This window comes from Mirounga angustirostris, unplaced genomic scaffold (genome assembly GCF_029215605.1).
Source record: "Mirounga angustirostris isolate CCGP_5_RB_7025 unplaced genomic scaffold, mMirAng1.0.hap1 SCAF_9, whole genome shotgun sequence".
Lineage (NCBI taxonomy): Eukaryota > Metazoa > Chordata > Mammalia > Carnivora > Phocidae > Mirounga > Mirounga angustirostris.
Window position 1 is genome coordinate 15,190,087 of NW_026991717.1, and position 27,711 is coordinate 15,217,797.

Sequence of the window (27,711 nt, forward strand, 5' to 3'; positions counted from 1 at the left end):
CAGAAGATTCTCTGGTCTCAGAAGGAAGACAGCCTGAGGTGGGGAGGGAGATATTGGCTATCATTTTATTCTCCAATCAGCTCTAGTAAAAATAATTCCAGAATCTCCCCAGTAAGAAAGATCCATAGCCATCTCCTGTCCTCATCTGTGGTTTCACACCTAGGGTTTAGGATTGCAAGTACAGTCTTGTAGACATGAGTCCTACCAGGGAAAAAAGGCAGGGAAATTGAGATCCCAAAGCAGAAGACTTGCTTGGTTGTGATATTAATCCCTGCCCACCATGCCAACCACTGTCTCAGCTCCAAGTTCTTCCTGACCCTGGTTTCCATTGCCTGTCTGGCCCTTCCATACGCGCTTCACTGGCCGTTTGCCGGCACCTCAAGTTCGGACTCACAACACACTTGATCACAACCACTGGACTCTGAGATGCTGCCCCTGAGACACATCCTGACTTCTGGATTCTGTTTGTCCCTCTGGCCCCCAGAGAAATACTAGCCTGAGATTCACTTTGGCCCTCCCTGCCTATAAGTCCTCCCAACCTCGCCATCAGGCCAGGAGCCAGGCAAGATATGGAGCCCAGGGGTTGTGAACTCACCGTGGCTGTGCCCAAAGTTTATGCTCTGAGAAATCAGACCGGTTAAGAAAAGCTATTCCAGGGAGCTGCTAACCTCTTGATTTCCACCCCACATTTTGACCACCGACAATCCAACATAGCAAAGTATAGCAAGGGCCTAAAACTTTGTCCTGGTACCCATCCTCTAAGGAATTTATCAGGGGAAAGAATTTAAGATTTTTTTTTAATTTATTTATTAGAGAGAGAGCGAGTGAGAGAGAGAGCGCAAGAGGGGGTAGGGTTAGAGGGAGAAGCAGACTCCCCGCCGAGCAGGGAGCCCGATGCGGGACTCGATCCCAGGAGTTCGGGATCATGACCTGACTGAAGGCAGACGCTTAACCAACTGAGCCACCCAGCAGCCCTAAAAAAATTTAATGCCACTTCTGACTGTTGCCAGATCTTGCTGCTTTACTGGCAAAAACAGAGAAGGACTTGATACGTGAACACGGATGGATTTAGCAGGAAGATAATGAACCTTGAGCTTTAGGGTTCCTTGTGCACATGGATCCCTTCCGAGGCCCTGGGAAGGGGGCTGGCCATTTTGTTTTCACTATGTTTTTATTAAAGAAAGCTCTCAAAATTGTATACTATTCAGGCCCACAAAACCTGGGTCCACCCAGTAAGTAAATTATGTATTTATGCCAAGCGAAGGTCAAGTGATAGTCCAGTAGGCTGTGTGGACCAAAGCTCTGCAGTCGTTTAATTAGAGAAAAGTGCTAGAAGAATCATCTTTTACACCACAAGGAAATATAAGCAGGCTAAAATTACAACTTCTTCTGCATGCCCATCGGTACAATATTAATGCCACGAATTGGGGTTTAATGTCAACAAACCGTTATCCATCACATTAAATTAATGTTGTTAATTTGAATGTGGTGTTCGTCATTTTGCTTGAATGCAATCCATACATTTGTTACAGAGTTAGCTGTTTCAGACTGAGAAACTTACGGAGGGTGCCTACTTGCAAGTTTGATATACCTAAGTAATAAGAGAATATGAAATCATTAGATTTAAGAGAAAGGAAGCTGGCGCTCAGTCCAGAACCCCTATGACAACAACTCTGTGGCTAAAGGGTCTAGAATCCCCAAGCCGCCCATAACTATATTTCAGTCTTGTTTAATCTGTTGCCTCCCATGCTACAGAATGAGGCCCTTCCTAAGCAGGAGCATATACTGATTCAACAAACATTTTGGATCATCTTATGGGCAGGGCACTATGCTTGAGTCTGAGATGTGCTTATTGGCCATGGCTTTCAAGAAGGATAGGGGTAAGGACATAACATGCTGAAGGTAAAAACACACTTAAGTAAAAATAATCTCATTTCTGTAATTGTCATGAATGTTTATAGCATTCCAGGCAATACATGAAGGCTGGGAAAGTGCTGGAAATTGTTCTTTTCTTTAAGATTAAAATAACTTTGGGAATTTTTTTTTCTACGTAAGTGCCAGAAAATGTTTCATCTTCCGTATTCCAATGGGTATGCTCTTCAACCAACTCCCTCTGCAGTTTAACCTCAGAGATACTCTGGGGAAACCAACTAATTTTTCATATCGGGCTAAGCAAAACATAATTAGGAAGGTAAATTTCTGGGGGGAGAATCATACAGAACATCCCCAAGCCAATTGATGTGATTTCACCACATCTACTGTTGGGAGTTTTCCACTCTATTTCTCTCCTTCACAGGTAATCATGAATTGCTTGTAATTAAATAATCCCAGGTAACTAGCAGCAAGACTGTCCTCCCGAGAGTTGCTTCTCAGGTCTCTGTAATAAGCCTAGATTTTTGTATACATCACTATTTTTGATCCTCAGTATTCTCTCTTCTTTGTCTGCTTCAAACTTGAGCAGATCTAAGAGCTCTTTCTCTTTGATCTGGGAGGAGGAAAGTTTCTGTTTTCTCTCTATAACTACATCTGGGCTCAACAGCTGATTTCTGGTTCCTTGACCACTTCATCCCCTATCCCACAAGGAATGAGCCCAGAAATGAAAGGTAGTTTGGCTACTATAGATCCATGGGCTATTACAGCTCAGCAGAGCCTGGGAGGTGAGCTTGTCCAACTGCGCTCAAAGAGGTTGCAAAAGATGGAAAGCATCCATTTGTCTGCTTGGGGAGAAACCTTGACAGACCCTCCATAGTTGAATGTTTCTTTCTACACTTGATTTGCCAAATAATTATTGAATCCCTTCTTCATATAAGGCGTTAAACTAACAACTATGTTTTCCAAGGAAATGTACTTCTTATTCATATTCTGTTTGGAACATTAACCTTCCAAAAGATACCATCCTTGATTCGTACCTGTTCAGGAAGGGGATAGCTATAAAAAAAAGGAAAATCTCCTTTCACTAAAATGCCGTTAGAAGAAGAATCCTCTGTCTGGATTAAGTCAAATCCTTTACCCTCCTGTAAATCAGGTTTCTACTTGCAATTATTCACTGTCATCTACCTGATTTACCTGGGGTTAAAATTCAAAGACGCTGAATTGAACGGACCTTCGGTTTGCTATACCAAATGGAAGAAATACCCACCAAGAGCTGGTTATGTGCCCCTCAGTTCTACCCTTTGATTCCCTTTTTTGGTGTGTTTATATCTTGCTCATCTCTGTCCCACTGCTGTGGTCCCATATCTAGGAACATGAGCATAACATAATCTCCAGGGATCACCATAAATAAGAGAAGGGAAAGGGATTGTTTTTAAAACAGGAGTACAAGTTACAGTTCCAGGATATCCGAATATAAATTAAAATATAAATGAGAGCCCCTCATTATTCCTTTCCTAAGGATACCAGTCCACATAAAATGCAGATTTAGATATAGATGCTTTGGGGGGGTGTGTTGTGCCTTCCTCTGAGGTCAAAGTGTTTTCATATATGAATTTAAAACCATGCAATGTCAGGGCAGCAGAGAATTGTATAGGAAGCGGGACACAGAAGCACCAAAAACCAGAGTCAGAAAGAGAACTAGATTCAGATCTGTCTCAACCACTTAGCAGCTTCATGATCTGGGGCAAAACCCTCCCTTTATCTGCTTCTGAGAGCACAGTTATCAGAACTAAATGACATGATAGAACTAAAGCATTGTGTTTGGTCTAGAATAGGTAGTCAATAAACGGCTGATGGTTTATTAATATTGTTGCATAGAGGGTGGGGACATGGCATGTAAGAGATTAGCCAGGTTAGATTCATCCAGGCCCTGTCTGCACTGCATCAGAAGAACTCTTTGCCATCTGCAACAGGTGGACCAGCAGTAGGTTCTTTGCTCTGCATACTGTGTAAATGCTATAATTTTTTTTTTCCTGAGCAGATTCTTTTTAAGAATTGTTATCATCTCCCTAAGCCTGCCTTCCTCCTGCACACGCTCCTACACACACACTCACACACACCATTTCCCATTTCATTGCCTGGTTGCTTTAGCTTCCTGGAGAGACCATCACAGAGTTAAATATAGCTCTATCCTTCCCAAATAGCAAGCCTTTAAAGGAGGTAAATTGCCTTGCTTTTTACTCCCTACCCAAACTTGATCCCAAGCTTTATAAAAAAGAAAGACGGAGGACCTCCTCCAGTAGACTGTTGAGCAATTGACACGTTGTCCACTGCTTGAGAGGTTTTGTGTCCTGGTACTTAAGCCTTGTTTCAGTTACAACCCCTGTAGGGAAATTTGAGTCCTGTACACGAGTTCTTCATTTATTTCTGAGCCAAGATAATTCTAGGATTACCACTTAGAAAATTGGGAGAACAGACTTCTGCATAGTTACCAGGCAGATGGTATTGAAAAAAGGAGCATGTAGACTACCTTTTTGGTGACAAGGTTAGGGATAGGTATTGTGGTTAAATCCCATTAGCAACAATCTTACACTCATTAAGTGAACCCTGGATTCGAATGGAGAAACCTCCTCCCCCCCTCCCTCCCCCTTCCCTCTCCTTGTCCTAAAGGCAGGTCCCTTCAACACAGGGGATTCCTTGCCCAAGAAATGCCTCTCTGGAGTAGATCACAGAGTGCTCCCATGCCAAGTAGCTCTGAAGCCAGAACGCACTGCAAAGGACACATGCCGTTCTCCAAAAATCTACCAGCAAACCCAATTCATAAGCTGACTCTCTCTTATTTCTTGGGTGACCTTTATGGCTTGGAAAGTATTCCTTTGTGTTAAGGCAAACACAACGATTCTGCAAGCATCGTTGAAGAATTTAAAGATTCTATTAATCTGATGTCTTAATTGTTATTGAGAAGAGGAAACAGGAGTGCCTTTGTTCCCCAAATGACCACAGGCTTCTAAAAAGTAGCCCACGATGTTGGAGTTTGCATCTCAAATTGCAGGCAGCTCTGCGCACAGTAGAACTTTAGTGTAACTAATTCCCAGACATTAAAAGGGGCAGAACAAGAGCATAAAGTTGGGTAAACTCCAAGCAAGCTGCATGGGTCCGCAGCGAAGGAGATTTTCTGTCATGCGTCCGTTTATCCTGAAGACGGTTTTAAAATACTGGCAAACAAATATGTATTTCAAGACTGGAGGAGCCAGTTGGGTGAACAAGTGGGGGAACCAGACACACATGCACAGCTGCTGAACAACACGCAATCAAAAGAGAAAGAGCAAATCCCGCAACAACGAGAAAGAAATAACAACCAATGTAATTCAAAGATAGAATTCTGTGCACTTACTACTTAGGAGGTGTTGAGGATGCAGACACAGGAAAAGAAGGAAGGTTGAGCTGCTGTCCCCTAAGTGGGTGACCTTCTACTAGGAGAGAATAAATCAGGTATGGAAATATCTATGACACAGGCTGAATAGAACCAAGAGGGGGAGAGCGCATCAAGCTCCGCTGAGAGAGAGAGGCAGACGGAATTTAAAAATAGCTCCATGGAGGGGGTGACATTTGGGTTGGACCTTAAGAACCTGGCAAAGCTTGAATTTGAAAAAATGGTTGAACATCTGGCTGAAGAAAATGAAGATGAGCTACAAACATGCAGGTAGCGAGATACGAAGACTGGGGAAACAGTAATATTTTGGATTGAGCATAGGATGTGTTGGAGCCTGGTGGAAGACGAAATTGGGGGAAAAATCGATTGTGGGTGTCTTGAAAAGAAGAGCTTACACTTAATTCGGGAGATAAGTAGTTACTGATAGTTTTTGAGCCCTGAAATAATATGATCAGAGATGATTATCATGGGGAAAAAATACAGTAGCAGGCAAAGCTACTCACTTATTCACTCCTTCATTCAACAGACATGAATTGAATATCTCCTACGTGCCAATCCCTGGATCAACTTATTCCAGTCAGGAGGGTTAAACTAGATAAGTTCATAGTACATAAATTTAAAAAGCAGGTCTAGAAGACTTGAGAACTTACTGAATGCGACAAGTACAGGAAATGGAAGTTGAGCTGCAAGTTTTAGGACTAAAGATAATAGGAGGATGGGGTGGGGGTTTATGTACAGAAAGAGAGAAGCCAGGAAGAAAGATGCTTGAAGGGGCAGCTGGGGCAGGCTCACAGGTGGAGATGGAAACTGAGCTCAAGCAGGAAGTGATGCATACTTGACTCATGCTCTGGACTCCCCTGCAGAGAATACAGCCAGTAGCTGGGGGAACGGGGAGATCCGGCAGAGGACAGAGGAAAGGGAAAGTCCAGGCAGGGAAGAATGCCCATATTAAAAAAGAAAAAAATAAATAAATAAAGGAGCCTTAAGGGGACAGAGGGAAAGCCATCGATGTTTCTTAAACGTTCCAGAAGATGGAAAGGAATGAACCGTGAGAATTTTTAATTTTTAAACCATGTCTGATGGAAGTTTAAAAGTCCCAAAAAGAGGGGGCGCCTGGTCGGCTCAGTCAGAAGAGCATATGACTCTTGATCTCGGTGTCGTGAGTTCGTGCCCCACGTGGTGTGTAGAGATGACTTAAAGAAATAAAACTTTGAAAAAAAATACAAAATAAATCAAAGTTGCCAAAAGAATCCCTCTAAACAAGTTTAAAATGTTACCTATTCACTCAAGAGATGCCACTTCAGTTGGTACAATACTGGGCATTACCCAGAATTTATACAGCACATGTCGGGGGTGGTTTTTCTCCCTGTCTTTTCTCCCAGGAGGGGGCCACCAAATTAAAGCAGTCTTTGTGGGGGCAGGGAGGGAAGGGCTGCAGAGTGAGTGTTCAACCACTCACTGCTCAGAGGTCACCCGTGTCACAAATGCTGTGCCTGCATCTTCCAAGTGTTTCTAGATTTGAAAATAAGTTGAGTTGGTGCATTTTCTCCTTCCCTCTGTCTCTTTCTTTCATGTCTAGTGTTACTAGCTTTTGAACCGTCCTGAAGCAAACATTGACAGGAATGCAAGATTTTTGCATCTTCCCCTCGTGGTGGGGGCCGGAGTGGGGGAGGACGGAACGGAGGCTGAGTCCTAGGCAGAATTAACTCAGCTAACCTGTGTTTGAGGTTGGCAGCGGGAATGGTATTTGGAATTTACCAAGACAGGCTGGAAGTTGAAAAAATTGCAACCCAGGCGCCTCACCTTTCCCCCCCACCAGCTACTTTCCCCCATCCCCTGCCACCTAGGAGTTTATTTACCAAGTCAATTAACAAAAGATAACCTCCCATTGTGCAACCATCAATAAATCAATCGTGTTCATACTATCTTGGAATGTCCCCCACTCTTGACTTTCATATTGTTTACATTAGACACTTGAGAAAGCCAGAGCCCTTGAGTTGGCTTGTTTCTGCGGTAATGGATTCTGGAGGGGCCATTAATATATAGAACTCTCTTGACAAAATATTTCGGTTTTTCTGAGGTTCACCTGCTCTCCGCACATTGGCAGGGCCCGCTCCTTTCTCCCCGCGGCACCATCCTACAGCTCCTGAGTCTGAATTGAATACTGAGGAAGGCAAACACTTCTGAGCAGTAATGGAACAGTCACTTAGGGCACACCTACTTCTTTGTGATTTGAATAATCTATTTCCACCCACCCCAGCCCCCCACTGTCAACAACCCTCAACAATCTAGGGAATCAAATTAATCTTCAATTATGTGAAAGAATTTCAGGAACGAACCGCAGCTCAAGTTACCAAGTAACTTGCTGTCTGAATGCAGGGGCTTTTCAAGATCTTTTTCTCCCTTAGTCATAGAAGGGAAATCTTTCCAACCGGTGATAATCTCGCCATGGGGAATCTTAAAAATTTTGAAAGCTACTTGCAAAATGAATGTAAAAAAAAAAAAAACAAAGGAATCTTTCTACATGACCCCCACCTATATAAAAACCAGGTGAAATATGATCATCAGAAAGTTGGGTTTTCATGTTTGGTTTTTGTTTTGAGGACTTCCTTCTAAATGACATCAAAAATACGTAGGAGAGAGCAGGTTTTCTCAGAGGGGCAGGGACTCCTCCGCCCAGAGATCAAGGTATTTTGCAAAAGCACTGGATAGACAGGGATTTCAAAGGAAGGGGGCAGGGAATGCACCAGTCCCGAAACCTCTGAAGGTTCAGATTTCAGCCCTGGCTGCAGACCTGGGCAAAGTTCACTACTCCCTTTTCACGACATGCTACATACTTTTCAAGTTCCGACTTGCTCCTTAGAGAGGAAAAAATGTGGCCTCTGAGTTCAGGTTGCTAAGGACAAGCGGGGCCAATTTAACCACGCATTCCAATTCCAAAAGCTAGGCCGGTGGTGGTTGTGTTTTCCGCTGTAAATACCAGAAACCCTTGATTCTCCCCACGCTAAACAAATATACTTTTGCTGCAACTTTAAAGCCATCTTTCCTTCACACTGGGAATTCAGTTCTTTCATTCGGTTGCCTTCGCCGTCCGAGTCAGAAGTCTTGAGGACATGGAAGATTGTTCTACTGAGGAGCACATCTTCTTATCAGACCCTTGGCTTCATTTTTCTTTTCCTAATGATGGGTATTTAAAATGCAGAAGCATTGGATAATAAAAGAAAACTTTCATTACACTATGTCATTCCCTTTTTTTTTAACTTTTATTATTATTATTTATTATTATTTTTTTTTACTTTGACCTCAAGATACACATGTCTACTTAGGGCAGTTTTGAAGAGAACGAAGGAAACAGGCAGAACTTGGAAAGAAAAAAACAGATGTCTCACTGGCTATCTTTTGCAGACCCTTCTGTGACCCTGCACTGAATACCTCTAATGGAGATGTGTGATCGTGAAGCCTCCACTGGGATAAACAAATTCTGTCCTGTCAACTAGTTTGACAGCAGAATTCTATATTCTCCTCAAAAAGGACCTTTTCTTTAAATGAATAAAGCATTAACTTAGGTATCTTATACAAGGGGGTAAGAAGCCTTTCCAATTCCATAGATGTACTATGTTTTTTATTAAAGATTTACTTATTTATTTTAGGGGGGAGGGGACAAGGGAGAGAATCCAAGCAGACTCCCTGCTGAGTGCAGAGCTTGAGGAGCTTGAGGGCTCCATCTCACAAGCCCTGAGATCATGACTTGGATGCTCCACCAACTGAGCCACCCAGGCGCCCCTATACTATGTTTTTTAAAAGGAATTTGGGTCAGGGCGCCTGGGTGGCTCAGTTGGTTAAGCGACTGCCTTCGGCTCAGGTCATGATCCTGGAGTCCCTGGATCGAGTCCCGCATCGGGCTCCCTGCTCCGCGGGAAGCCTGCTTCTCCCTCTCCCACTCCCCGTTTGTGTTCCCTCTCTCACTGTGTCTTTCTCTGTCAAATAAATAAATAAAATCTTTTAAAAAATAAAATAAAAGGAATTTGGGTCAATTATCAACATCGTGCATGTCAGTCTGTCATTTTCCATTATACGACAAAAAGCAGAAAGCATTTGCGCTCAAAACCATAGTTGCCAAATCCAAAAAGTTTAGAAAGTCAGTTAGGAGGAAGGCGGTAATCTTTACTCCTAAAATCAGTAACTCTTAGGATATTGTTTTTGTGCAACCTCGGCACTTCCTGTGCTTTAAACCGTGTGGTGATCAAGGTGGAAAATAGTTAAGAGTCCATTCAAATTCTTTCATGCTTCAAAAAATTTATGGCAATGTTTATTAAGTGATATGGAAGTAGGAGAGGTAAGGGGGGTATCCCCATTCCTGTTGTTGTCAAAAGGCTAGGAGCCTCACTCACCAGAAAGCTTTGCATTCCCCCCCTCCACCTTAACTGCTTGGGGATTGCTGTGGTCAGCACCTCCCTTCTTTCCCACTAAGCTTTTGGAGTTACAGAAAGATTGAAACGGAAGTCATGTTTTGAGATCCCAAAAAAGGCATCCCCAGAGTTCCAAAAAATGGACTAGGCTTTAATATGTAATATTTATTAATGTTCGCTGTGAATGTTCAATATAATAGAGACTATTTTTCCAGTTATCGCATATCCTTATGTGGAAATAGTGTCGAAACTCCGCATTTCAGCCATAAATGTTGGGCTCATGCCTCCCAAACACTACTCCATACCAGATCCTGCTTCTAGACAAAGATTAATATGGCCCAATGAAAAGACCACTGGACTGGAAACCATGAGGTTCTCATGAGGTTCTATCTTATCTGAGCCTTGGTTTTCTCATCTAGAAAGGGAATATGTGGCCATAAATGGTCCCCCAGGTCTCTTCTGGTTCTCTTTTGTGATTGCATATTGTGTTTACCACCCACGGACGTGGGGACAATCATTCCAGCCAGTAACAGAGGAAAACAAGGCAAGGGAGATAGACAGCAATAAAGATAAACAGGCTTGGAAACACAAATGTCAGAGAGCAAGTAAACAAAGACAACAATATAGGACAAGAGTTATAACTGGGAGATGAGGAGGGGCCAATGGAGGTCTGCCGTAGCCAACTCTATGTTTATCACTCTCCTCCCAACAGGCAGCAGCAATCATGGTGGCATGGGGCACAGTCACATGGCGTCCCTCGACACCCAGACCTGATCTCACAATACTCCCACAGCTGTCCAGGTACTCAGCATTGCCGAATAGGTGAGTACAGCTCATGGGAAGAATCGTGTCTTTGCTTGATGCTTTTGATGTAACTCATCTCCCATCACAAAGCAAATATGTGGAGAAAAAATTAAAGTAGCATCACTACCATATGGAGAAAAAATTAAAATAGCGTCACTACCAGTCAACACCTACATAAGTCTTTATAGTTCATAAGGTACTCTGAGAGGTAAGTCCAAGATCCAAGACTGGGAAAGATCAAGTAGAAACAAAATACTCTTTTACCTTATTGTGTAGGCTAGCTAACGTGAATGATTAAAATATTGTGCTGTGTCTGTCTTCTTGGATTTCAACAGCAGTTGAGTCTCAGCGTTGAGGCCTCGGGCACTAAATTGAAGAGAACACTGATTGTTAAAACTGGAAAGCATCAAAGCATCTATTAGTTCAGCCTACCATGAAACGTAGGAATTCCTTCAACAAAATTCTCATACATGTCTACCCAGCCTCTCAGGGGTAATAACAGAACAATAATATAAGGATGATAATTATTATGAAAATGACATTTACTTCACACATACCAGACACTGTACTAAGTATATGGAGTACTGATTGTAAATCCGCACTGTTCTTCGGACTTGTAAGATACTAACTTCCTGAGTCTTTACAATGCCTCTAACATTATATATGGATCAATGGAAACAGGAAGGGGTTAAATAACTTGCACTGGGTCACACAGCTGGACAGAGAGGAGCTGGGGAATTGAACGAAGAAACTGGGTCTGGAGCCTGTCCCTTTAGCCCTATGGCACCAGGGGGGACAGGGGAGAGAGATGGGGGAGGACATAGAGGACATTTCAACACAACTTAATAGAAAGATCTTTAGTTCTCTGAGCCAAATCTGCCTCTCTCGGTCTTAGTATTGCCCGCTAGCCTTAAACAGAGTCATAGTTATTCCTTCTTCAGTTTGACAGTGTTTCTATCAGGGGGTGGTAAACTATGGCCTGTTTTTGTATGGGCTGTGAGCTAAGAATGGATTTCCAATACTCATATGGTTGAAAAAAATCGAAAAAAGATTAATACTTCATGACACATGAAAATATATGAAATCCAAGTCTCAGTGTCCACAAATAAAGTTTTATTGGAACACAGCCACATCTCTTCGTTTACACACTATGTATGGCTGCTTTCTACTGGAAGGTCAGAATTAAGTAGTTATAACAAAAACCATATGGCCCAACAAAGTATGAAATAGTTACTGTCTGGCCTGTTACCAAAAACATTTGCTGACCCCTATGTTAGATATTTGAAGGGAGTTCTCATGTCCTTTCTTAAATGTGCTCCTTTATTTTATGGTAAATATCTCAAATCCACTTCCCTCCTCTAACCTCTCATTATCTTAGAAACTCTTCCCTGGACTTTCTCCGATACTACATATTTCATCCTTCTTAAAATAGCACCCAGTGCTAATATTCAAACAATGGAATAGTACTCAGCAGTAAAAAGGAATATACTACCCAGATACCCAACGACATGGATCAATCTCCAAATCTTTTTTTTTTTTTTTTAAGATTTATTTATTTATTTGAGAGAGCGAGAATGAGAGAGAGAGAGAGTACATGAGAGCGGGGAGGGTCAGAGGGAGAAGCAGACTCCCTGCCGAGCAGGGAGCCCGATGCGGGACTCGATCCCGGGACTCCAGGATCATGACCTGAGCCGAAAGCAGTCACTTAACCAACTGAGCCACCCAGGCGCCCCAATCTCCAAATCTTACCTTACCTAAAGTGTTTTTATGGTATGATGGCATGTATATCAAAGTCTAAAACAGACAAAACTAATCTATGGTGAGAAAACAAAACAAACATGAGAATCCCAGGTGTCTATGGGAGAATGGCGCAGGGATGGGCTGGGATAGGCATGAGGGAACTCTCTGGAATGATGGAAATGTTCCAGATTTTGACAGTCAGCTGGGTTACAAAGTTGCATGCATTTGCCAAAATAAATCTAAAGATGCACTTACAATTTGTACATGGCACTGGATCTGTCTCAAAAACAAAATCCTGTCGACAAATACTGAACTCTACTTAATGATCTGCATGCTGAAGTGGTTGGTGGGGAAGGGTATAAACACCTGCAACTTATTTTGAAATGTATCCAGAAATCAACATGAAAACATCAACAGGACAGCATGATCAGATAGAAGAATGGACAGATGATAAGATATGGGACAAAGCAACAACTGACCTCACAACAAGAGGTCAACCTTAATTTCTGCATCGTGTAAATTCCGGGTCTGTAGTTTGTTAGATAAAGATGCATAAAATGAAAGGCCCCAGAACATCCCCAACGCGATGCCTCCAACCAATCCATTTGTGGAAACAACGTCAATCCCACCAGTGAGTTTACACTCTTGCCTCGCGGAGTTCTAGAAAGAAGAGGAATGTGTTTGATCATGGCCGAATTCCTGGCTTTCATAACCTCACCGGTAGGTTGGCATGTATTTCTCACACTACGGTTCACTATCATTTGACAAACAATACGCTCACCACTGTTGCAAGCATCAGATGAGCATGTGCGCATGATAAAAAATTTGAAAAAGTCCTCAAAATATGCAGCCTAATCTCTGGATTAACTGTTTCTTTAAAGGGCCTTGGCAGCGTATAATCTGCAGGCTGATTCTGTTGCTTTCCTGCAAAGCCAATATTATAGCAATAACACAATCATGCTTCAACTACTTAGAGGCCAATTAGCTGGAAAATTCTGCTTTCTGAATGGAAGCTAAGAACCAGGGAAGTAAGCAAGAAAAATCCGAGGGCAGTCAAAGTAGCTGTGAGAGCATCAGGGTCCCAGGCTCATGCAGAAGTTCCTGGAAGTTCCCTGAAGCCAACACCCACCATCCTGTGATAGATACACAGGGACAAAGCTGACAAGCCTGGATTTCCAGCCCCTACCTTAACAGACGTCATACATAGGCGGGCACCGTGAAAGCAGCAAAAATGGGAAGAATTATTAGCCACGAATGAAAACTCAAAACCTGCTATAATTCGGGAGGGTGAATTTATGGGCAAAAGAGGCTTACCTTAATACTACCAATAAAAGAAGAGCTCCACGAGATATGAAAGAGGGTCTTTAAGAATAAAAACAAAAAACAAAACAAACAAACAGAAAAAAAACAAGGAGAGGGGCGCCTGGGTGGCTCAGTTGGTTAAGCGACTGCCTTCGGCTCAGGTCATGATCCTGGAGTCCTGGGATCGAGTCCCGCATCGGGCTCCCTGCTAGGCGGGGAGTCTGCTTCTCCCTCTCCCACTCCCCCTGCTTGTGTTCCCTCTCTCGCTGTGTCTCTCTCTGTCAAATAAATAAATAAAATCTTTAAAAAAAAGAAAAAGAAAAAGAAAAAAAAAAGAAAAGAAAAGAAAAAAACAAGGAGGGGATGTTATAGCCACGTTCAGGAAATGTTGGTCTAATAGTTCAGGCTGAAACATTTCTGTTATGATTCTAGCAACTTCTGAAAAGAACGTTGGTTTTGTTTGGTTTGGTTTTGTCCTTCCTTTTCCCATTGCCTACCTTTTTTTTTTTTTTTTTTTTTTTTTGGCCAAAACTTAGTGATGCTATTTTCTATTCTCATCATAATGATGTCCACCAGTCTGCCCGAATTTTCTGGTCTAGGTGTGGCCTTGATTCTCCCACACCATTCTTTACACAGGTGTTTCCTCTCCTGCCCCCACACTTGATATTCCCTTAACACAGAAATCTGTTTGTACAAATTCCAGGCAACGTTTCTAGCTCCTGAGGACAACTTCCAAATCATCCACATGTTCACTTTCTTCTCCACTTCCTTCCCTTTGTGCTGCCTACTTTGTTTTCCCATCTTTTTCTTCTCCAAACTGCATGCCCAGCATTCTACGCTCAGAAGCCACTCTTCGGCCCCACCTGCCTTCCCTCTTTGTCCCGTGATTTTGCACCTTTTTGGTTGCTCTTGCTCTCCTCTGCCACCTTGACTTTGTATCTTGAATCCCCACTCTGTCCCCTCTGAATCAAAAGCTTGAAACTGAGACCCCCTGAAAGTCTCCATTCCCTTTCCACCCATACAATCCCCACCATCTGATCTTGAACGTGCATTGCCCCTGTGAGTGAGCCCAGCAGTCTGCATGGGGTCAAGGAAGATTCCATTCCTCCCCTTCTCTTGCCAGCCTCTGAGTTTGGGGCTGGGGGACTCCTTGACAGATAGCACACCATCCTGTCGACACTGAATTTCAAGCCAATAGATCTGTGTTCAGTCTTGAGCTCTGCCTCTTATTCATTTTCCCTCACCCTCAGTTTCCAAATCTATAAAATGGCAATAGGTACTCAGGGCCTGGTCTATCTGACACGGTTGGGTAGAGCCAACGAGGCCATGTTTACAGAAACTCTTTGTCGGTTGTAGGATGTGATTGCTTTATTCCTTTGCTTTGAAGTCCTGGGAGTAGAGGCTCATTTTCTTTTTTATTCTTTTTCTCTCTCTCTTTTTTTTAAGATTTTATTTACTTATTTGAGAGAGAGAGAGAGCACAAGTGGGGGAAGCGGCAGGCAGAGGGAGAAGCAGACTCCCTGCTGAACAGGGAGCCTGATGTGGGACTCGATCCCAGGATCCTGGGATCATGACCTGAGCTGAAGGCAGGTTAGGACTGAGCTTAACTGACTGAGCCACCCAGGTGCCCCTTTCTTCTCTATTCTTCATGTCTTCTTGGCCTAACAGGTATCTGCTCCTTCTCCACTTAGGACCACCAAAGTCCCCCGCCGAGATGAAATTATTTTCCAGCACCAATGTTTGTTCAAAACAAGGTTTGTCAGTGGGGAGCCTGAGGGCAAAGTGGTTTAAGTGCAGCCACAGATTCTCTGGCTGAAAACCCGGTCCCATCACTGACTAGAGGTGGGAAATTGGGTATGTCCGCTCAGCTTTAGTTATGTCCTCCTCAGTGTTCTCATCTTTCAAATGGGGATAATAGCGAACATGTGCGGTACGGGAGGCGGCTGGGATGCCGATACTCCAGTGAGACAGCGCCTGGGCCCAGCACCAGCAGTGCCTGGCCCATGGTAAGCCCTCGGTAATGCGCGCCTCTCCGTTACTCGTCATTACCTGCCTTTCCTGTCCTCGCTTTCTCTTCTTAGGGTCCTTTTAGTCTTCATTTCCTTCTGTCTTGCCTCTCTGCCCATCCCTCCCCTGGCAGCGGGCCACCGCTCCCCACACACTGGGTGAAATCTCGGGGGAAGGGTTCAGACTTTGAATCCTCCCCAAAGGTCTGCTCCTCCTCCAGCCCTTGTCTCTGTGACTCCTCCCTCCTCCTCCAGATTCTTTGCTGGCATCCTCCCCGTGTTTTCCCTGTCCTTCTGGTTAGAGAGTATGTCAGCGTGGCAGGATAATTTACTGATATATTAATTTGTGTTTTTATCTCGGCGTTTGCCGGCTCTCTGCTCTACAAAGGAAGCCAGGCCTTTCTGTGCTCCTGCCCCAGGGGGATGGTTTGTGTTGAGAGGCCAAAGCCAAGACACCTGGCTTTTGTTTCCCCAAAGCCCCCACGCTCTGGGAGGAGATCATGCCAAGCGGGAGGAAGAGGGGAGAAGCTTGGGAACTTTGAGAGCAGAACGAGAGGGAGGAAGGGAAAGGGAGAGAGATGTTGATAGCAGGGAAGGGGGCAAAAGCCAGAAGACCAAGTTCCTAGCAGGACCTTGGTGCCCATCTGTAGGTGCTCCCTGGGGAAGGGGCTGGACCATTAGGAAATGGCTTTACCTAGATGCTAGGACCAGGAGCAGGCCACCAGGGTCAGCAAACATTCCAACCACTGTTCCCTGCACCCTCAACGCACCCATGGGCTGCAGAACCACAGAAGGAATGAAGGCTCGTGCAGGCCGGTACAGCGGCACCCAGAGGAGACAGGGATAGAGGAAAACAATAAATCATGGTCACTCACGTCTGCTTGCCCTCTCAGACTATTCTGGGATCCTTACAAGTATTAGGACAGTTGCTTCCCAAGACAACCCCATGCACACGGATCACAGATGAGGAAAAGAAGGCCCAAAGAGGGCGAGCAATTTGTCCAAGATTGCACAGCTAGACGTGGTGAAACCAGGAGTCTAATTCAGGTAGAAATATTAAAAGAGGCCACCACCAAAAAAAAAAAAAATAGAGGCCACCAACGTATTGTAAAATGTTAAGAATGAAATGCTGCAGAGACCAAAAACTAAAAGAAAATAGCAGGTAATCTGAGAGCTAGTAGAAGGGGGACAGAGGCAAGGCCCGGACCTGCTTCTTTTTGAGCAAGGAGCCTCTTTCTGGACATCACTGGTGCTGTGAATCTTGCCAGACTGAACTTTGATGATGGAAATATTGTCTTTATTCAGATCAAGCCGAGGTGCATGTGGTGAGAATATAGAGTCAAGTAGAAGTCATCCGGGATTTAAGTTCATCCCCTTCAGTTGTCCTGCTTCCTAATTTATCCTGTGGACCACACCTGACCATGCCAAGTCTGTCTCTCCTCTGTAAACTCAAGACAAGGAAAATTCCCCACCTCAGCAGTTATAGCCTTTGAGTAGCTGGGCAATAATTAGAAGATTATTATTATTAATTGTTATTACCATTCCAGTGGCTAGTCCTGCTGAGTCCTACAGCCTACCCAGATGCCCTGGTTACTTCTAGTGAGCATCTCTGTATGTCAGACACTGTGCTGGGTGCCGAGGTCTAGTTGGAGAAGAGACACATGAGGGGATCTTTCGGTGCGATGTGTAAGTGCTATGAATGGGATAATCCCAGGATCCCCATGGGGGCCCAGGGCAAGGGCCCCTAAAGAGACTGCAGGGTGGGAATGAGGGCAGGTTTCCTGCAGAAGTTAATGGCCCGAGTCTTTCCAAACAATGGTAACCTCTGCCTCGCAGTGGGAAGTGAGCTGGGAGCCTCCCTACTCCCCCCTTCCACCCCTGTGAAAAGCTCACAGGCTCAAGGACACTCCCAATACTGCTCCAGCAGCTAATTTGAGTTCTGAGCTCTGCATAGCTTGCATCATACTGGGCCACGGACCAAGCCAACAGCGGAGAAGCCAAGACAGCTCAGAGCTGCCGGCGCATTCCATAAACCCAAATTTCCAGTGTTGCCTTGAATAAGATGTGTAAAGGAAACTTTCCACGTGTCAGTTAAGCTTGTTGACCATGTGACATGGAGAGGAAATGTAAATGTGGGATTCTGATTGGCAAAGTTCAAAGCCTCTGATTTTTGATACCCAGATAGAGATCTGTAGGCTAATAAGGGTCATCGACTTCCAGAATCCAGAGGTTGGGTAGAAATGCCTGCTTCGCACATCGGAGGGAAAATATACAGCACTGAGTCACAGTCTTGGGAAAATACGCTGCTTAGTTCCCAGAGCAAAACCTTCACATTCAAGGAGTCCGAGAATGAACTCAACTGTTCTACTTTACCTATAATTTCAAATTCCCCTAATAGCCACTCAGTCTTCAAGGAAAATGATGTGCTTTTGGACCATTTTTCTCCCCCCTAGATGCAGGCGACCGACACGAAGTTGCAACCCTAACCTTGACTTTGAATTGCTTTTCAGCTCCTGTCATTGCAAACTTAGCATAAAACCCTGGTCCCTGTGTTTCCCTGGTCTGTGTTTTGTAGCCGGCGCAAAGATTGCGTCCACGTGTCTATTCTAGGACACTAGAGACTCTAAGTCAGAACACCCCACGTCTAGCCCATATGTCTATTTATTACTGAACTCACTGGGAAAGACAAGCTGAGTTATCATTTAGCCAAGAAAACCTGAGAGGCATTTATGTGCATAACGTACACCAAGGCAGGCTTGAAGAAAACACATGACACAGTCTACGCAAATCCCCTCACCCGCCCGGCAGCAGCTGGAGCCAAATGAATGGTCTCGGCGATGAAGAGGAGCATTCTAGAATGCTTATCTTCTACCCCGCCCCCATCCGGACCCGCGAAGATTACGAATACAATCGTTTGTGACAGATCGCTCCCCAGTCTTCCGCCTTCAACTCTATATGATAAATTCAACACGAAGTGACAATCACAGCAAGTGTTCAGGGCTGTATCTAAAAAAAACTAATTTTACTGAAGTTAGAACTCAATGAACGTGAAAATGTGAATGTACACCCAGGGCATATCTCAAACTTTAATCTCTATGAATGCATAATGGTTATTTATGGCCGGGATGATATTAATATTTTAAAACATTTCAAGAAAGAAGTGCCGTGAGAATTTAAAATTGTATTGTTATGCAAAAATAATAATATTTCAACGGGTCCTCCCCTGTGCTGGTATGTTAATGGAGCAAAGCAAAGGAAAACAGCGGCTTTTTGTTATCCCGGAGGCGGCCAGAGCTAGGCTGCTCTGTGCTTCATGTCTAAAAAAATCACTCCTCTTCCTTTTCTGATTATTTGGGGCTAAAAAAATTTTCGTGGGCTGCTATTGTCTGTTTAAATTAGGTAAATGCAATTAAGACGAGTCAAATATACACAGGCTCCAATGATGGGTAAAATTAAGGTCACCAGTTGCAGCCCTAATCCAGCCGCATTGCTTAATCTCGGCTTTAGCCATTACAAGTGAGCGAATGGTAATGTCTTGCTAGTGGTGGGGTTAATGTAGACTGATTGGGGAACTAGAGATAAATCCTGCAGGCTTGCTTGAAGGGGCAAGTGCTTATACTGACATTTTGAAAAAAGAAAGAAAGAAAGAAAGAAAGAAAGGAAGGAAGGAAGGAAGGAAGGAAGGAAGGAAGGAAGGAAGGAAGGAAGGGAGGGAGGGAGGAAGGAAATCAGGCTCCGTTCCCCAGGACTGGTTCAGAGTCCCTTCCTTGGTTTTCTCTCCACTGAAGCAAAATAACTTTTTTTCTTGTCAATTTTTGTCCCCACCCCCCATCCCCCTCCACTGCCACCCCTCCATCCCCCAGGACCAGAGATCTTTGCACGTGTCATCTGTGGATATTTCTTGCACATTCCAAAAAGGAATGTTCTGTGTCTTAGTTCTCTGAACACAAAAACGCTGGTCTTTTCTTTCATAGATGTGAGGATCACATTTGTATTGCCCATACCATTTTACTCTGGGAAGGAGTTGCTGGAGATAGCCAGTAGAGAGGAAGAGAACATGGGACATATGACAAAAAAAAGGGGGGGGGGGTTGACATTTACAACCAAGGGAGAGGTACAAAATTGCAAAGGTCATCAATGAGTAAACAGATATTAATGGTTAGCCGGATAACTGGAACATAAACAGGTCACATTAATAATTAACACCAGGAAAACTTAGCACTTTCAACCAAGCTCGGGAAAGTAGGTGCCAAGGAAAACCCCCCAGAAGGAGAAAAACCCAATGGGGATTTCTGGTCGCTAGAGAGCGAAAACTTACCGTTCCATGTTTCCATTTCTCAGATTCACACCCCCAAAACAGTTCTGAGATGGTCACAATAAGAGGCAGGATCATGAAGAAAATTTCTGGGTGAAAAATTTACTTGAAAAGTTATACTCAACCTATCACTTACTGTTCCCTTGTCTTCCTGTTGTGGCAGTCTATAAAATTGATCAAGCAATCTACTTTCTCACTAACCTATAAGGGCTCTCTAAAAGTATTAGCTCTCTCAGTTATTATGCCCATATGTTCTATTAAAACTTCTGAATGGAGGGGGTTAAATTTTGCATCTGCTGATTGGCATTTTCCCCTCTTTGGGGGGGTAAGGCCTTTTTTTTAAGGTTCATAGCAAAAATAAGAGGAGGGCATAGAGATTTCCATACATCTCTGCATGTATCCCCCACTGGAGTGGTACATTTGTTACAGCTGATGAACCTACATTGACACATCATTGTCACCCAGAGTTTATGGTTTTTACATTTGTGTTCACTCTTGGTCTTGCACATTCTTTGGGTTTGGAGAATTATGTGATGATATGTATCCATCTTTATAGTATCATATAGAGTATTTTCACTGCCCTACAAATCCTCTGTGCTCTGCCTATTCACCCATCCCTCCAACAGCCACTGATCTCTTTACTCGTTGCTATTAACATTCATGTGTAGTCTTTGGTGTGGACATAAGTTTCACTTTTGTTTTTTTTTTTATTGGGAAATGCCAAGTGAGAGCTATAATAATGAAGGCAAAGGCGTGGGGGGTCAGGGGAACAGACAGTGAGGCTTGGTGAGTGAGATGAACCCCCAGGACCTTGGAAATGAATGCACCTGAGCCCCACAGAGTGCTATCCTTTGAGTCCATGGCATCAATTTTTTAAAATTTTTTAAAGATTTATTTATTTATTAGAGAGGAGAGAGAGAGAGCAGCAAGAAGGGGCAGAGGGAGAGGAAGAGCAAGGGAGAGAAAAAGTCTTAAGCAGACTCCGTGCTGAGCACAGAGCCCAACGCAAGGCTCAATCTCATGACACTGAGATCAGAACCTGAGCCGAAACCAAGAGTCGGACATTTAACCGACTGAGCCACCCTGGCGCCCCACGTTTTTTTTAATTTTTTAAGGAAGCCAGATTTCATGTGAAATTTCTAGATTTCTGGACTTTTAAATGTTGACAACTCATTGAAACCCTCTTCAGGCCAAACAATACCAATTTACTGAAGACCATACTGGCCCACTTTAAATCCCTTATCTAAATTTAAAATAAATAAATAAACAAACAAAAATCCCTGAACATTTACAGAGGAGGAAGAGGGTCTGGATGTACCTTTAAAATATATTACAGTCTCTCTTCTCCTTCAAACACATTGTTCTTTATAAAAATATTTTTTTAAAGAAAACTAATAAAATAAGAAGATAGATTTAATAGAAAACTGGAATATCTGTAAGGACCTAAGCCTTATTCTCAGAACTCTGTGAATAAAAGCCAAATGAGATACTTTTCTGTATGTGGCCTAATGGTTTACAGATGAGTGAGTAGGACTACTTTCAAATATAATGTGAAGAAACCAATTTTTAAATAAATGTGTAGTTTGGCTATCAAGCCCACAGGAGATATTGTGACGTACCCAACCTGAAAATCAAATTATTTAAGGTTGGTTATACTAATAACAGCCTCCAACCAACTGCTAAGGTTGACTATAAAACCAGACTTGCCAAAAGCAGCAAACGAGACAGGTTTGAGAAAAAGTGGAAAGAAAATAAGGTACAGGGCATGTTTATTAGTTAAATGTGAGTTAGCCTTTCATATAAATGACAGAGGCTGGGGCCTTGTTTCTGAACATGTTGTGGAAAGACAGGTGTCGGGCTAAAGGCGTCAGGGTCTGGTCCCTCCCTACTTGACCACATCCCCATGCCCACCATGGTTTCTCTTCACTATTGACAGTTGACCCTATAAGCCATGGTTTTTCACCTCTCCTATCCTCTCTTAGCCTAAAGCCATATCCACATCACCCTCACTTTTGACACAGGCAATTCCTTATTTGTCCCATAAAATTCAGCTAAGTTCAAGTGTCTTCTCTTCCAGAAAACCTCACCTAACCCCTCGCCTCTGTCCAGGATGCCTCTCCGCCGTGTTCCCTAAAGCAACTCTGTCAACCTCTGTCTTAGCACCCACCTCTGTTCTACAATCACGGGTACCACAGGTGGATTTAAAGCCCCACATGGCCATGGCCATGAACTCTTCGAGGAAGGCAGGGGCTACTAAATTCAATCTTGGAACCTCCACCACCTAGCCCTGTACTTGGAAAGCAACACATTCGTGTAGAATGAACGTATAGAGGAATGGAATGAACCGACCCCAGAGCAATAACACTTAGAAAAAAGACTCTGATAAGTAAAATATTCATAAATGAACCTGTTACAGCTTTCTTTCTTGGTCTAAATCTTTGCATGTGTTCACTTCAATGACACCAATGATAGCAAGATTTATTTTGAAGGATCTTAGGCATCTTATCAATCACAATAATAAAAGATCCAAAAGTTCAGTTCTTCAGCTTCCTCATCTGTAAAATGGAGCTGATAACATCTGCCCTGCTTGGCTCAGCAGGTGGTTGAGAAGACTATCTGGAATGTCCTATGGGACCATGTAGGAAAAGATTCACCCTACAAATGATAAAGCCCCAACTGGAATCTGGACTGGGTGGTTGACTATCCTCCACACATCTCTGTCTGACACTTAAAATTCCGTATTGGGGTGCCTGGGTGGCTCAGTCGGTTAAGCATCCAACTCTTGGTTTTGGCTCAGGTCATGAGCATAGGGAGTTGGCTTGAGAGTCTCTCTCTCTCTCCCTCTGTCCCTCCCTGCCCCGCTTGCGCATGCTTGCACATTTGTGCACGCACTCTCTAAAATAAATAAATAAATCTTTATAAATCAATCAATCAATCAATAATTCTCTATGTATTGTCTACCGCCCACTCTGCACGTGAACAAGGATTCTGTCTCTACTCTCAGGATTTTCAGGCTTAGTAGGACACCCAGCACTTAGCAAGTTCTCACTAAATGCTTAAAGTAGCATGGTGTAAGTGACAAACATTATGGTAATTTCTTTCATTCATTCAAACTGTACTAGACAATATTCAACAAGACAGAATATGAAAGCAAAAAAGGAAAATAGAAATTATTGAGAGGCTACCATTTACGGGACCCTCTATACACCTGATTTTACTTTTTAATTGTAACCAAATTATAATTACGCTTGTAATTGTAAGTGAAGCAGAGAACACTGTCCTTGTTTTACATGCGGGAAAATCTGAGTCTCGATGAGCTGGATCCCCACACTGAAGGGTAAACTGTTGTCAACAGGGCTCGAACACAGTACACCACACTGCTTCCCCATGATGAGGCTTCTGTGCTCCAGGAGCTAAGAGTCTCCAGCACATCGGATGTCACAGAGCCAATGACTTCTAGAGGTGAGTGAAAACTCAGGGCGCATCTAGTCCAACTAACAGGTTCAAAGGGAAGTACGTGGCCAACACCACAAAGACTGTAAAAAGACAGTCATGAAAAACGCTGATATGTTTCACATTCACATGTTATGTCTTATTTAAATACTATTTTCATTAAATTTACAAGTATATTTGTAGTTCATAAACGTTTTTTAAATAATTCTACTTTCTTTGATCTCCTATACCTTTATAAAAATAACATGTAGGGCACCTGGGTGGCTCAGATGGTTAAGCGTCTGCCTTCGGCTCAGGTCATGATCCCAGGGTCCTGGGATCGAGTCCCGCATCGGGCTCCCTGCTCTTTGGGAGGCTGCTTCTCCCTCTGCCTCTCTCTCTCTCTCTCTCTGTCTCTCATGAATAAATAAATAAAATCTTTAAAAAAAAAATAAAATAAAAATAAATAAAAATAACATGTATTTTGTGCTCGTGCAGAATTAAATCTTACATAACTAAACAAAGTTGGGTTTTTTTTTTTCTCCTGACGAAATACCAGCAACCTCTTTCTTAAAAAATAAACTAAGACTATTGCCTAAAAACCCCAGCAAGAGAAAGCATAACTCCACAGAAAGAGGCCTCCCACACAATAATTAAAATAATAATTAAATACTAGAAAAAGACAGAGGTATTTCCTCCTTTAAAAATCAAAAGAAAACATAAAATAAAATAAAATAAATTTTCTGTGAAAATTGCCCCAGTCACCTTTAAAAGCCCTTCCCAAATTCCAAACGGCTCCGTTATGAGCGATTCTTAGTGCGTGAGGTAGGCATTAAAGAATAAATCTTTTAAGTGATTCAAAACAAGGACTCTTCAGTAAATAGTTGAAATTACAGGGGGGAGTTAGAGTCATCTGGTTTCCATTAGGATGATAAAATAGTTCACTTGAAACCTTTTACAAGATGCTCTGTTACTGGGAGGTGTCTGCGCATGTCACTCCATCACCGGCCATTTGACACAACATAAAAGGTTTCAAAAGCCATGTAAGGCCTCTTAATCAAAAACTAATTGTAATAGATATTGGGGAGTGTTAACACGGTGACCGCTAGGTTGTAGCTGCGGTATGGAAGCGGCAGCGAACATTAAACACAACCCCGACCTGATAGGGCTTATCTCAGTTTCAGAGCTAAGTGCTGAGTACTACAGGCCAGTATCTCCTTGCTATTACTTTGTACCACTTTTGGAGTTAATTGCCCCATAAGGCTTCATCTTCTTAATGAAATTTATAGCATTGTCAGAGAACTTGGTAGATACTACTGCAGTTTAGGAGACTTTACAGAAAACAGAGACATAAACAGAGAGGAAAAGAAAATACGGACTTGAGCCCTGATGCATCTGCAGCCTTCACCAAGGGAGAGACTCCCCAGGCCCCACTGAGGTGTTTGCAACATGTTAACCCTTTCAAGCCCGCAATGGAATGTTCCAACCGTGTGCTCTCCCGGAAAGTTAATAATTAGTAGCATAGGACCCATGGTAGGCATTCAATAAATACTTAAGGATCAGCCTTATAAGATTAGAAGCTCCAGCAAGAGAGGAATGGGAGTCATGGGTTCTCTGGCCTCTGTGCCTAATGCAGAGTCTAAGATATGACTGGCACTCAGGAAAGGTTTTCTGAGTGACTGATGAATGAATAAATGATCTCACTGGAGAATAATCAGTTTATGATTTTCAGAGTGCTTTCATGTTTTATCCCCACAACCATCCACTTGACAGGCCTAGGGTTTCGTTAATGACTGATCTGAGCCTCAACCAGTGTGTTATAGCTCCCATTCCAGTCTTCTTGATTTCAGGTGGACTGGACAGATACTCCGTGGATAGCCCGTTAATGTAAATCGGGCTAAGGAGAATTTCAAGTTAAAGACCAAGTGTGATATTGGATCCTGGATTGGAGCCTAGAATAGAAAAAAAATGCACAGGAAAAACTGGGGAAATCTGATGAAGTCTGGAGTTTACTTAATAGTATTATATTTATTTTATACACACACACACCCCCACACACACACCGCTTTAGTTACTTTCTTAGTATCAGGGTTAGTATTGATATTAGGATTACGTATAGGGTTAACATTAAGGCAAGCTGGGTGAAGGGTGTAGAGGAATTCTCTATACTATCTTTGAATTCTATATCTCTTAGATTCTTTCAAAATAAAAAGGTCTTGAAAAGAGTAGTAACTCCGATTATCCAGATACAAAACCACATTACATAAGAGCATATGAAATGGAATGAAAAAATTGTTACCTTCTCCACTTGCAGATGGGTTTTCCAACTCATGCCTGCTCATTCTCTCCAGCTTCCTCCAGTCACAATTTCTTTTTTTTTTTTTCTTTTTAGAGAGAGAGTGCACATGGGTGCATGTGCGCTTGGCAGGAGTGGGGGTTGGGACAACAGGACAGGGAGAGGACAAGACAGAATCTCAAGCAGGGGCGCCTGGGTGGCTCAGTTGGTTAAGCGACTGCCTTCAGCTCAGGTCATGATCCTGGAGTCCCGGGATCGAGTCCCGCATCGGGCTCCCTGCTCGGCAGGGAGTCTGCTTCTCCCTCTGACCCTCCCCCCTCTCATGTGCTCTCTCTCTCTCTCATTCTCTCTCTCAAATAAATAAATAAAATCTTCAAAAAAAAAAAAAGAATCTCAAGCAGACTCCCTGTGGATCTCAAGACTAAGATCATGAGCCAAAATCAAGAATCAGTCGCTTAACTGAATGAGCCACCCAAGTGTCCCCAGTCACAATTTCATATGTAGTTCCACAAATCTCTACTCAAAGCTCTGCTTTTATATCTGTTGCATTTTACATTAGCTATTCATGCACAAATTCTTCCACTATACTTTGAACTCTCAGAGGAAAAGGACTGTGCCTTGTTTGTCCTTGTGCCCTCAGAGTTGTTCATCTGAAACCATTTGAGCATAGATCCACGGAAAGAAAAAAAAGTCTTAAACAGAAATTACCATGCTCTCAGCCCAAAGAGAATTAGAAGATTGGTTTGACTGCCTTTAGTGCCCAGAATAACAAAGGCCAATATGTGGTAGAGTTTATTTGTCTTCCACATCAGAGTGATTCAGAAAGTTCTGGTCCTCAAGATGGCCCAGCAACCCAGCTTCCTTCCATTTTCTTTTCCATCATGCCCTAGGGTGTTGCTTTTTGCCAGCCATTTAAAGATGGTTCACCACCCCCATGTCCGCATTTCAGCCTGCCTAAAATGGGAAGGGTGAAGTAGAGGGCCAGCAGCTTCCTTTTAAGGACACAGGAAGAACAGTTTCACAAAACGTCCATTCTTAGACTATAGGCCAGAAGTTAGCCAAATGGCTACACCTACTTGAAAGGACAGCTGGGAAACACAGTCCAGTTAAATGGCTTTAGGACCACAGATAGGAGGAAATTGGATATTGGGGGACGATTCTGAATCCCTGCCACAGTTATTTTATCTTATAGATATTTACCTAATAAGACATTGATTTTTTTTTCTTATAGAAGTTAATATTATAAAACATATTAGTATTTTGTATGACAGTAATACTCAGATATAATTTGTATACCTTAAATGTACCCCTTTTAGGGGCGCCTAGGTAGCGCTGTCAGTTAAACACCCGGCTCTTGGTTTCCGCTCAGGTCATGATCTCAGGGTCCTGGGATCAAGCCCCACATCAGGGTCCACACTCAGTCTGTTTGAGACTCTCTCCCTCTCCTTCTGCCCCTCCACCCCCCTCTTTCTCTCTAAAATAAATAAATAAATCTTTTTTAAAAATGTACCTTTAAAAAAATAAAACAGAATAATAAAAAATGTACCCTTTTAAAGTCTACAGTTCAGTGGTTTTTAGTATATTCACAGAGTTGTGCCATCATCACCTCTATGATTTCAGACCATTTTCATCACTCACCGTCTCCCCCTCTCCCCACCTTTATCAGCCATGAATCTAATATCTGTCTTTATGCATTTGCCCACTATGGATATTTCATATAAATGGAATCATACAATATGGGACATATGCGTGTGGCTTCTTTCCTTTCATACGACATTTGCATCTATGTTGCAACATGTATTAACACTTTATTCCTTTTTGTGATAATATTCCATTGTATGGATATACCACATTTTGTTTATCCAGTCATCCATGATGGACATCTGGTTTGCTTTCACTTTTTGACTATTATGATTAATGCTGTTAAGAATATTCCTGAAGTTTTTGTGTGGACAGGTTTTCCATTCTTCTGGGTATACATGTAAGCATGCTGGTTCTTATGGTAACTCTAACATTTTGAGAGACTGCCAAATTGTTTCCCAAAGGGGCTGTACCATTTCACGATTCTACTATGTACAAGGATTCCAATTTCTCGACATCCT

General features: G+C 42.9%; 2 long non-coding RNA genes across 2 annotated transcripts in view; one reads left to right on the top strand and one right to left on the bottom strand.

The window, feature by feature from the left end:
* Nucleotides 1–13,794, bottom strand: part of LOC129046504 (uncharacterized) — a 103,521-nt gene extending 89,727 nt beyond the window's left edge. The window contains exons 1-2 of the long non-coding RNA XR_008507959.2: nucleotides 13,573–13,794; nucleotides 10,783–10,884 (exon numbers count right to left, since the gene is read on the bottom strand). This is a non-coding gene — a long non-coding RNA (uncharacterized LOC129046504). The remainder of the gene's footprint in view (nucleotides 1–10,782; nucleotides 10,885–13,572) is intronic.
* The window catches only part of LOC135361531 (uncharacterized), a 185,417-nt gene extending 160,894 nt beyond the window's left edge, over nucleotides 1–24,523 (top strand). The window contains exons 2-3 of the long non-coding RNA XR_010404851.1: nucleotides 10,427–10,536; nucleotides 23,237–24,523. This is a non-coding gene — a long non-coding RNA (uncharacterized LOC135361531). The remainder of the gene's footprint in view (nucleotides 1–10,426; nucleotides 10,537–23,236) is intronic.
* Nucleotides 24,524–27,711: the final 3,188 nt, after the last annotated feature.